Source organism: Ranitomeya imitator, chromosome 2 (assembly GCF_032444005.1).
Source record: "Ranitomeya imitator isolate aRanImi1 chromosome 2, aRanImi1.pri, whole genome shotgun sequence".
Classification (NCBI taxonomy): Eukaryota; Metazoa; Chordata; class Amphibia; order Anura; family Dendrobatidae; genus Ranitomeya; species Ranitomeya imitator.
Genome location: NC_091283.1, coordinates 461,793,361 through 461,805,801, shown reverse-complemented (window position 1 = coordinate 461,805,801; position 12,441 = coordinate 461,793,361).

The following is a 12,441-nucleotide window of genomic DNA, read 5'->3' as shown; positions in this document are numbered from 1 at the left end:
ATGTTATTTCTGATTGCCCTAAGCGTACTAGGAGGGTCGCTAGGTCTGTTACCATCAGTACTGTACAGCCTAAATTTCTTTTATCTGTGACCCTGATTTGCTCATTGTCGTCCTTTTCTGTCATGGCATTTGTGGATTCAGGCGCTGCCCTGAACTTAATGGACTTAGAATTCGCCAGGCGCTGTCGTTATTCCTTGCAGCCTTTGCAGAGCCCTATTCCTTTGAGGGGCATTGATGCTACACCATTGGCCAAGGATAAACCTCAGTACTGGACGCAGATGACCATGTACATGGCTCCAGCACATCAGGAAGATTGCCGTTTTCTGGTGTTGCATAACCTGCATGATGTTGTTGTACTGGGTTTTCCATGGTTACAGGAACATAATCCAGTGCTGGATTGGAAAACTATGTCTGTGACTAGTTGGGGTTGTCAAGGGGTACATAGTGACGTTCCTTTGATGTCAATTTCCTCTTCCCCCTCTTCTGAGGTCCCTGAGTTTTTGTCGGATTTCCAGGATGTATTTGATGAGCCCAAGTCCAGTTCCCTTCCTCCACATAGGGACTGTGATTGTGCTATTAACTTGATTCCAGGTTGTAAGTTCCCTAAGGGCCGACTTTTCAATCTGTCTGTGCCAGAGCATGCCACCATGCGGAGTTACGTTAAGGAATCTTTGGAGAAGGGGCATATTCGTCCGTCTTCGTCACCATTGGGAGCAGGTTTCTTTTTTGTTGCTAAGAAGGATGGCTCCTTGAGACCCTGTATAGATTATCGTCTTCTTAATAAGATCAGGGTCAAATTCCAATACCCCTTGCCTTTGCTTTCTGATTTGTTTGCTCAGATTAAGGGGGCTAGTTGGTTTACTAAGATTGACCTCCAAGGGGCATATAATCTTGTTCATATTAAACAGGGTGACAAATGGAAAACTGCATTTAATACGCCCGAAGGCCATTTTGAATACCTCGTGATGCCATTCGGGCTCTCTAATGCTCCATCTGTGTTCCAATCTTTCATGCATGATATTTTCCGCAATTATCTTGATAAATTCATGGTTGTATATTTGGATGATATTTTGATTTTTTCCGATGATTGGGAGTCTCATGTGAAGCAGGTCAGGATGGTATTCCAGATCCTTCGTGATAATGCTTTATTTGTGAAGGGGTCTAAGTGCCTATTCGGAGTTCAGAAGGTCTCTTTTTTGGGTTTTATTTTTTCTCCCTCGTCTATGGAAATGGATCCTGTTAAAGGGACTCTGTCACCTGAATTTGGCGGGACCGGTTTTGGGTCATATGGGCGGAGTTTTCGGGTGTTTGATTCACCCTTTCCTTACCCGCTGGCTGCATGCTGGCTGCAATATTGGATTGAAGTTCATTCTCTGTCCTCCATAGTACACGCCTGCGCAAAGCAATCTTGCCTTGTGCAGGCGTGTACTATGGAGGACAGAGAATGAACTTCAATCCAATATTGCAGCCAGCATGCAGCCAGCGGGTAAGGAAAGGGTGAATCAAACACCCGAAAACTCCGCCCATATGACCCAAAACCAGTCCCGCCAAATTCAGGTGACAGGTTCCCTTTAAGGTCCAAGCTATTCATGACTGGATTCAACCCACATCTGTGAAGAGCCTTCAAAAATTTTTGGGCTTTGCTAATTTCTATCGCCGTTTCATTGCCAACTTTTCCAGTGTGGTTAAGCCCCTTACTGATTTGACGAAGAAAGGCGCTGATGTGACGAATTGGTCCTCTGCGGCTGTTGAGGCCTTTCGGGAGCTTAAACGCCGATTTACTTCTGCCCCTGTGTTGCGTCAGCCGGATGTTTCTCTTCCTTTTCAGGTTGAGGTTGACGCTTCTGAGATTGGGGCAGGGGCCGTTTTGTCTCAGAGGGATTCTGATGGTTCTTTGATGAAACCGTGTGCTTTTTTTTCCAGAAAGTTTTCACCTGCGGAACGCAATTATGATGTCGGCAATCGGGAGTTGTTGGCTATGAATTGGGCGTTTGAGGAGTGGTGACATTGGCTTGAGGGAGCTAAGCACCGCGTTGTGGTCTTGACTGATCATAAGAATCTGATTTACTTCGAGTCAGCCAAGCGGCTGAATCCTAGACAGGCTCGATGGTCCCTGTTTTTCTCCCGTTTTGATTTTGTGGTCTCGTATCTTCCGGGATCTAAGAATGTTAAGGCTGATGCCCTCTCTAGGAGTTTTTTGCCTGATTCTCCTGGAGTCCTTGAGCCGGTTGGCATTCTTAAGGAAGGGGTGATTCTTTCTGCCATCTCCCCTGATTTGCGGCGGGTACTTCGGGAATTTCAGGCTGATAAGCCTGACTGCTGTCCAGTGGGGAAGCTGTTTGTTCCTGATAGATGGACAAGTAAGGTAATTTCTGAGGTTCATTGTTCAGTGTTGGCTGGTCATCCTGGGATTTTTGGTACCAGAGATTTGGTTGCTAGGTCCTTTTGGTGGCCTTCCTTGTCGCGCGATGTGCGTGCTTTTGTGCAGTCCTGTGGGACTTGCGCCCGGGCCATGCCTTGCTGTTCCCGCGCTAGTGGGTTGCTTTTGCCTTTGCCGGTCCCTGAGAGGCACTGGATGCATATTTCCATGGATTTTATTTCGGATCTTCCTGTTTCCCAGAAGATGTCTGTTATCTGGGTTGTTTGTGACCGGTTCTCTAAAATGGTCCATCTGGTACCTTTGCCTAAGTTGCCTTCCTCCTCAGATTTGGTTCCATTGTTTTTTCAGCATGTGGTTCGTTTGCATGGCATTCCGGAGAATATTGTGTCTGACAGAGGTTCTCAGTTTGTCTCTAGTTTTTGGCGTGCCTTTTGTGCTAGGATGGGCATTTGTCTTTTTCTTCGGCGTTTCATCCTCAGACTAATGGCCAAACTGAGCGAACTAATCAGACCTTGGAAACCTATTTGAGATGCTTTGTGTCTGCTGATCAGGATGATTGGGTGGCTTTCTTGCCGTTGGCCGAGTTTGCCCTTAATAATAGGGCTAGTTCGGCTACTTTGGTTTACCCTTTCTTTTGTAATTTTGGTTTTCATCCTCGTTTTTCTTTGGGGCAGGTTGAGCCTTCTGATTGTCCTGGTGTGGATTCTGTGGTGGACAGGCTGCAGCAGATTTGGACTCATGTGGTGGACAATTTGACGTTGTCTCAGGAAAAGGCTCAACGTTTTGCTAACCGCCGTCGGTGTGTTGGTCCCCGGCTTCGTGTGGGGGATTTGGTTTGGTTGTCTTCTCGTCATGTTCCTATGAAGGTTTCTTCCCCTAAGTTTAAGCCTCGGTTTATTGGTCCTTATAAGATTTCTGAAATTATCAATCCGGTGTCTTTTCATTTGGCTCTTCCAGCCTCTTTTGCCATTCATAATGTTTTCCATAGATCTTTGTTGCGGAGATATGTGGTGCCCGTTGTTCCCTCGGTTGATCCTCCTGCCCCGTTGTTGGTTGAGGGAGAGTTGGAATATGAGGTTGAGAAAATTTTGGATTCTCATTTTTCGCGGCGGAGGCTTCAGTATCTTGTCAAATGGAAGGGTTATGGCCAGGAGGATAATTCTTGGGTTGTTGCCTCCGATGTCCATGCCGCCGATTTGGTTCGTGATTTTAACTTGGCTCGTCCTGATCGGCCTGGGGGCTCTGGTGAGGGTTCGGTGACCCCTCTTCAAGGGGGGGGTACTGTTGTGAATTCCGCTCTTGGGCTCCCTCCGGTGGTTGTAAGTGGCACTTTTGTGAGTTCTGCTCTTGGGCTCCCTCCGGTGGTTTTAAGTGGTATGGCTGCTCCTTGGATTTAGCAGTCTGCAGCTGCTTCCACTGATTGTCTTTCTGCTCGGCTATTTATGCCTGGCTCTTCCCTTCAGCCAGTGCCACTTGTCAATGGTTCCTGGTTGGATTCACATCTCTCTTGGATTTCCCTGATATCCCGACTTACTTTGCTCTTTTCTGTCCACATGTTGTGGACTTATTCGTTCTGTGCATTCTATGTTTTGTCCTGCTTGTCAGTATGGATTAATTCAGTTAAGCTGGAAGCTCTGGGAAGCAGATTTACCCTCCACACCTTTAGTCAGGTGTGGAGATTTTTGTAAACTCTGTGTGGATTTTTGTAGTTTTTAATACTGACCGCACAGTATTCTATCCTGTCCTATCTATCTAGCTAGACTGGCCTCCTGTGCTACATCCTGGTTTCATTCTGTGTGTGTCTTTTCCCTGTCCACTCACAGTCATTACTTGTGGGGGGCTATCTATCCTTTGGGGATTTTCTCTGAGGCAAGATAGAAACAGGAAAACTATCTTTAGGGGTAGTTAGTTCTCAGGCTGTGACGAGGTGCCTAGGGAGTACAGGAGCATCCCACGGCTACTTCTAGTGTTGTGTTGAGCTTAGGGACTGCGGTCAGTACAGGTACCACCTCCTTCAGAGCTCATCCCATGTTGCTCCTAAACCACCAGTTCATAACAGAGTACGCTGATACCCGTTATGTGGGGGTAAACCACTGTTTTGGTGCACGGCAGAGCTTGGAAGGGAAGGAGCACGGTTTACCTTTTTCCACACAGAATTGGATGGAATTGAGATCGGACGTCATGTTGCATTTGCAGAGCCCCTGATGTGCCTAAACAGTGGAAACCCCCCAAATCTAACTCCAACCCTAACCTCAACACACCCCTAACACTAATCCCAACCCTAACCACACCCTTAACCCTAATCCCAACCGTAACCAAGACCCTAACCACACCCTAACTCAAACACACCCCTAACCCTAATCCCAACCCCAACACACCCATAACCTCAACACACCCCTAACCCTAATCCCAACCCTAACCATAACCCTAACCACACCCCTAACCCAACCGTAAACCTAATCCAAACCCTAACCCCAACTCTAGCCTCAACCCTAACCCTAACTTTAGACCCAACCCTAACTGTAACTTTAGCCCCAACCCTAACCCTAATGGGAAAATGGAAATGAATACTTTTTTTATTTTGTTATGTTTCCCTAACTAACGCGGTGATAAAGGGGGGTTTATTTACTATTTATAGCAGGTTTTTATGTTTAGCAGCTGTCACACACTAAAAGATGGTTTTTATTGCAAAAAATAGTTTTTGCATCACCACATTTTGAGATCTATAATTTTTCCATATTTTGGTCCACAGAGTCATGTGAGATCTTGTTTTTGTGGGACGAGTTGACGTTTTTATTAGTAACATTTTCGGGCACATGATATTTTTTGATCGCTTTTTATTCCAATTTTTGTTAGGCAGAATGAACAAAAATCAGCAATTCATGAATTTCTTTTGGGGGTGGCGTTTATACTTTTCCGCGTTTGGTAAAATTGATAAAGCAGTTTTATTCTTCGGGTCAGTACAATTACAGCGATACCTCATTTATATCTTTTTTGTGCTTTGATACTTTTATACAATAAAAAATATTTTATATAAAAAAAATTATTTTTGCATCGCTTTATTCGGAGGGCTATAACCTTTTTCTCTTTTCGCTAATGACACTGCATGGCAACTCGTTTTTTGCCGTACAAGATGACGTTTTCAGCGGTACCATGTTTATTTATATCCATCTTTTTGATCGTGTGTTATTCCACTTTTTGTGTGGCAGTATGATGATAAAGCATTGTTTTTTTGCCTCGCTTTTTTTTGTTTTGTTTTTTACGGTGTTCACTGAAGGGGTTAACTAGTGGGACAGCTTTATAGGTCGGGTCGTTATGGACACAGCGAAACTAGATATGTGTACTTTTAGTGTTTTTTTTTTTATTTACATAAAGAAATGTATTTATTGGAACAATATTTATTTAGATTTTTTTTCTTTATTTAGGAATTTAAAAAAATATATTTTTACACAGTGTAATATTTTTTTAAACTTTTTTACATTATCCCAGGGTGGGACATCACAATATAGTGTCAGATCGCTGATCTGAGACTTTGCAGAGCACTGTGTCAGATCAGCGATCTGACAGGCAGTGCAGGAGGCTCTCAGCAGGCACTGACAAGCCACCTCCCTGCAGGACCCAGAAGGACCCTGCACCCATCTTGGATCCGGAGGAGACAGGAGACCCTCAGAACAACGCGACCACATCACATTGTTTTAAGGGTCTCAAGGAAGCACGCAGGGAGCCCCTTCCCTGCATAATGCTTCCCTACGCCACCGGAACGCTGCAATCTTGTTTAATCGCAACGTTTCGGGGGTTAAAGTGCCGGGAGCGGTCCGTGACCACTCCTGGCACATAGTGCCGGATGTCAGCTGTGATAATCAGCTGACAATTGGCCACACTCCCCCTGCATATGACATACTATCCCTTCGATGGTCATAAGGGCTCAGGTCACCTCGACGGAATAGAACGTCTGATGTCAGAAAGGGGTTAACTAGCACAGTCAGGGGTAGCTGACAGTCACGCTCCAGTCTCTGTCAAGCAACATGCACTCGTACTCACTATCCTGGAGTGACTGGCATCTGGCTTTATGGGGGTCACTGGGCACACACTGCCTCTCTCTCTCTGGTCCCCGCTGTCTATGGCAGGCGTCAGCGGTTGCTGGTCTGTGTGGCGCTGGAGCACCCTGGATGGAGCACTCCTCTCTTTGGCTGCTGCAGCACTCGGCTTGGCTCTGCTCTGCAGGCACAGCTCTGCAACACTCTGCTCCGCACAACTCTCTCTGCTGGCACAGCTCTCTCCACAGGCAACGAGGGCTCCTTCAATACGGCCCGCCGCCAAGTCTGTCCTCTCAGGTGGGGAAAGCGACACTCACCGCTTTGTGCGCTGCTCTCTGTGCTGCTTTTTGCTGGTGCCAGACTGCTCTGCTTCGCGCACTATCCCCCTATCTTACTCCTTCGCTGTGCACCCTTCTTTAGCTCTTCCCGCCCTCCTGGGACAGCAGGAAGCTCCATCTCGCTCAAGCTTCCCCCAGACAAGGTCCGTCCCACTCAGGCTTTCCCCCAGGAACAGAGGATGCAGCTCTTTCAGCTCCGGACCTGGCATGCAGGTACCCACGGTACTGTCTATCTCCTTACACAACACTAGTATAGAACAAGTTTCAGAGAATGATATTTGGGAAGGTTCCTGAACATATTTGATTGATGTGCATTAAAAGTAGTTTTAACCCCTTCTTGACATTGGGGGTACATGTACGGTGTAAGTCTGGTGCAGGTACTTGGAGCTAGCTCAGGAACTTAGCCCGCATCAAACCTGGCAGATGCTAACTTTGTAATACTAAGTTCTGATCATATCTATTAACTCATTTAATTATGCAGTTAAACTAAGAGACTGCTCTCTTAATGTATGATATCCCAGAGGCGCCCATTGCCCAACCTCTCCCACAAGATGCCATTGTGAGTTGCCAATTGGTTCCTGTGCTCCCATGACAGCCATGTTGGCACTATTGTGAAGCGCAGCCATCAGCTCTGCTTTTTGGAGATTTTTTTTTTGGCAATGTACAGCAATACAGTATTTTAAAAAATATAATTTTAAACATATAATAAGTGTAAACAAACTATTCTATTCACCCCCATTTTATACTTTAAACATTAAACAGATTTGGTACTGCCAAGTCTGTACAATTCTGATCTATTACAATATATACAGTAAATACCATAAAGTAAAACAAAAACGAAATGCCAGAATTGCTGATTTTCAGTTGACGCTCCTCAGCAAAAATTTTCAATAAACTTTCTATGAAACTTTAAAGTGCTAGGAGCAAAGCAACGCTGTGTGATAGCAAGCACATTTCAACTTTCATCTTACATCAGTCTGTGGAGGAGGGAGAGGGTCAGTGCAGCAGAACTGAGATTTGTCTCATTACAAACACCTCGGCATCTGCAGCTCTTCTCTCACAGTGCTGTCAGCTGCACTTGAAATCACACACAGCTCTGCAGTGACAGTAGGCTGGCTGTCATATTTAACACTGAGAAGCCTGCGCTAAGCTATTCTGGGTCTTGTTTTTTTTCCTCTGTATGTTGCTGCCTGCTTATGATTGGTCAACCTTATTCAGTGGAAGAAGTGCGCACCCTCAGAGACAAATCACAGGTTACACCACATTTGGTTCATCATAAATTATAAATTATAACGTAACTTTACAAGCTACTTTCGCTGTAACGGAGAGGAGAAATTAAAAAATAAAAACAAAGTTTTACTCAGCTCTGCAGCCACTATTCAATGAGGTGGCTGATTTAACATGCTCAAACTGGTGAGAGGTCCTTTTTAAGTCCAATTATGACCACGCTTATTTTGAGGGGGTGGATGTCTGATAACAAAAAAAAGAGGTTCAGTAATAGAAAGTAATGTCTATGTATCATTTGGAGGCTGCACAGATGAAATCTTACTGCGAGGAATAACATTGGCTAAATGTAAATAAGATGAGGTATGGTAAGGTAAAGGCCAAACGGCTTGAAACCATTGCTCTGATGCTTCTTGCAATCTCATCTCCTTCCATGTCATTTAGTTGTTGCATAGTAGAAAAATAATGCAATCACAATCCATTATGTCTTTCCTGCGTCTACAGGGTGAATTTTATTACCACGCTAATGACGATGTGTCGCAATGAGCCAAATGGTTTTTAAATATCATATCAGGTGCATTTAAAAGGGTCTCCTGCTTCTTCCATGAGCACTTCCCCCCATCCATAGCAGCAATGAGGAGGAAGCAGATGAGAACAGTGAGTGGAGACAAAGCAATGTGTGGGAGAGGAACTCATTCTAACAACTTTGCACAAATATTGCCGACATCTTAGCAAGGGCTGTTTCCTTAGGGCAAACATTAAGCTACTGCTGTAAAGTGCACAGAGACTGCAATTGAGAAAAGAAGGTGGGGTACGTTCTACTCCACGATGGGGAATGCACAGTGGAAAGAAAGACCCACAGGCAGTATAAAATGATGAAATGCTGCAGAACAACAGAGTTAAAACTAACTCCATCCTATCATTTTTTTGCATTTGCCTTATGTAAATGTAAAGGAAAGAATTTCATAAATTACCCTTTTTAAAAGACATTACTTGTCATGAAGGTGTTTCTATGGTTTCCAGCAAAACTCACCATTGTGAAAATTCTGTTATTCCTTTCATTCTCGTCATAACCCTCGTCCTCCAGATCTCTCCATTCTAGGAGTATGAAAGTATGTCAGATTACTATGGTCCTATAATTTAATACATTGCTGGGTAATAGGAAATGTGAAGGGCTGTCTGTCAGCACAAAATGACTGTTCAAACCAATCACTTTTTAAAAATGACAAAAAGGAAAATGGGCCAGTGCAAAAGTATGGCCAACCTTGGAGAATTATGTGCTCAAATAACTCCGACCACGGCTTCAGACTTTAATTGGCCTATTAGGGTTATGGCTTGTTCACTATCATCGTTAGGAAAGAATTTAACAGCTTTATAAAAACCCAGCCTCTTCTAACCTTGTGCCAAAAAACAGAAGCCATGGGTTCTTCTAAGCAGCTGCCTAGCACTCTGAAAATGAAAATGGTGGAGGTCCACAAAGCAGGAGAAGGCTATAAGAAGATAGCAAAGCGTTTTCAAGTTGCTTTTTCCTCAGTTGGAAATGTAATTAAGAAAATGGCAGTTAACAGGAATAGTGAAGGTCAAGATAAGCAAAATTTCAGTAAGAGCTGCTCATAGGATTGCTACAGAGGCATATCTGAACTCCTGCTTGACTGCAAAAGACCTTCAGAAAAATTTAGCAGACTCTAGAGTTGCGGTATATTGTTTTAATGTTCAGACACACCTGCACAAATATAGCTTTCTTGTATGAGTCATCAGAAGAAAACCTCTCCTGCATCCTCAACATAAAATTCAGTGTCAGAAGTATGCAAAAGAACATTTAAACAATCCTGATGCATTTTGGAAACAAATCCTGTGGACTGATGAAGTTAAAATAGAACTCTTTGGCCACAAATATCAAAGATATGTGTGAAGAAAAAAGGGCACAGAATTTCAGGAAAAGAACATTTCGCTAATAATGACGGGTGAACCCTTGATGTTTGGGTGTGGCCTCAGGGCCGTATTTAGAGTTTCTGCTGCCCTAGGCACTTTTCGTGCTGCCTCCCACATTGGTGAGTATGACTAATGCAGACACTGTTGGCAGTGACTTGGGCTACTTTCACATCAGTGATTTTTGCCATTCACGGCAGATCCAACAGTTTTTCATCATCTGCCGTGTAACATATTCCCCCTGAGGAAGGTTTATAACCGAAACGTGCGTTGGGGAGGGCGCACGGACCCTGGATCTGGTTTACCTGCTTGCCCTATTTGAGGTAATGTGTACGTATTCACGATACTGATTTACTTGGGCCTTTGGTCTGGCTATGTGGATGTATGATGGTACTAGTATTTTTCAGCATAGCAGTATGGGCTTTACAGCCCACTATGCACAACTATGGGTTAAACTCTGATCCCGGCTCCGTGAGTCCCTTATATGCTCTTTCAGTGGTGTCCTTGCACACCGTGCGGTATTGACCCTCACCTGTTTCCTTGAATGGTATGTTTTATATATATATATATACATTTTTGTGCAATAATAAAGTTGATTTTTATATGTCTTTATTTGGGTCTCTTGCTCGTTTTTCTGGGTCTGTATTGACCCATATCTCTCTTGCTCTAATGCAGACACTGTTGGCAGTGACTTGGGCTACTTTCACATCAGTGATTTTTGCCATTCACGGCAGATCCAACAGTTTTTCCTCATCTGCCGTGTAACAGATCACTTACGGCAACACTGCGTTCGGCCTCATTCATTCCCTATGGGACTTGCGGACATGTGCAGCACTTGCGGTTCTTGCAACAGCAGAAAAAAAACCACTGCTAGCAGTGTTTTTTTGTCTCACCGCAAATGCAAAACCGCAAGTGCCGCACATGTCCGCAAGTAGACATAACTACCTGTCCCTGCACCTTCCTAGCTCATCCCTAACCATCCCTCCCTGACCTAAAACTACACTATAAAGCTTTAGAAAAACAATTACCTGACATATTCCTATGATAATGAGGGCTCCTGGCTACGGCGTAAATGCATTGTTTTCCCAGCTTCAGGAAGACGGCCGCCATAGGCGGCGCATGCGCAGACTGAGATCGCATCTGGACCAAGATCACAATCTCCGCATGCGCAGCCTCCACTGGCACACAGCTTCAGAAATATGGCCACCAGGAAAGCAATGCACTTCACTTAGCTCACCCCCAACATCAAGCCCGCAGCATTGCACCGCTGGGACACCCCCTCCTCCCATTCAGGGCCCACTGCATTGTCCCACTTCTGCCACCACAGACTTCCAGAGGAAGGGACTCGGCCTCCTGTGATCCTACTTACAAGAAAGACCATTACTACAGGACAAGGTATGTTATTACAGCACAGGGGATGCGATTACTGGACTGGAAACGTTAATACAGGACAGGGGACGTTATTACAAAGGCGGGGAAATGTATATGTATCACAGATACACTACAGAGGGGGCCACAGTATACACACATATACGTATACACCACACAGTGCTCCATACTGTATAATGGCCGCACATAATGCTCTGCTCCGTACACACACACGCATGTGGCTCTGCACACATGGCGGTCCGCTCCGTACACCTCGTACACACCCGGCTCGGCTCCGCGAGCTTCGTACACACCCGGCTCCGCTCCTTGCCCTTCGTACACACCCGGCTCCGCTCCTTGGCCTTCGTACACACCCGGCTCCGCTCCGCGCACCTCGCATACACCCGGCTCGGCTCTGCACACCTCGTACACACCCGGCTCCGTGCACCTCGTACACACCCGGCTCCGCTCCGTGCACCTCGTACACACCGGTTCCGCTCCGTTGACCTCGCACACACCCGGCTCCGCTCAGTGCACGTCGCACACACCCGGCTCCGCTCAGTGCACCTCGCACACACCCGGCTCCGCTCCGTGCACCTCGCACACACCTGGCTCCGCTCCATGCACCTCGCACACACCCGGCTCCGCTCCGCACACCTGTAACACATGCGGCTCTGCTCCATCCACACTGTAAATCCCTCCTTACCCCACACATAAACTTACCCTCATCCATCACCATGACAACCAGCACAGCAGAGTCCTGCATACACTGAGGCCCCTGATCATATGACCCCGACTCCTCCCCTCCTGTGACCTCATCAAAGGTCCTGTGCGAACAGTGCAGCCATATATGTTATGTGCAGTGCACGGCTCTGCGGGTGGAGGGATGTGGATGAGCTGAATCCGGGACTATCGAGAAGTATGTGCTGCCAGCTGGCATGAGTGCTTCACTGCAGGCCGAGGCCTCGCTCTGGCCCAGTGTTCTCCACTTACCCTTCCAAGATGCTTTTTTCCTCCCTTTTCTCTTCGGCTCTCACTGTCAGATCCCTGGAACTCCCTAGCCAGCAGTGATCTGGACCGGGGGTGCTCTGCCGCTCTGGATCTCCTCCTTCCAGCCAGGGGAGTTAGCACACACTGACTGCACACAGTGTGGGCGTCTGCAGTG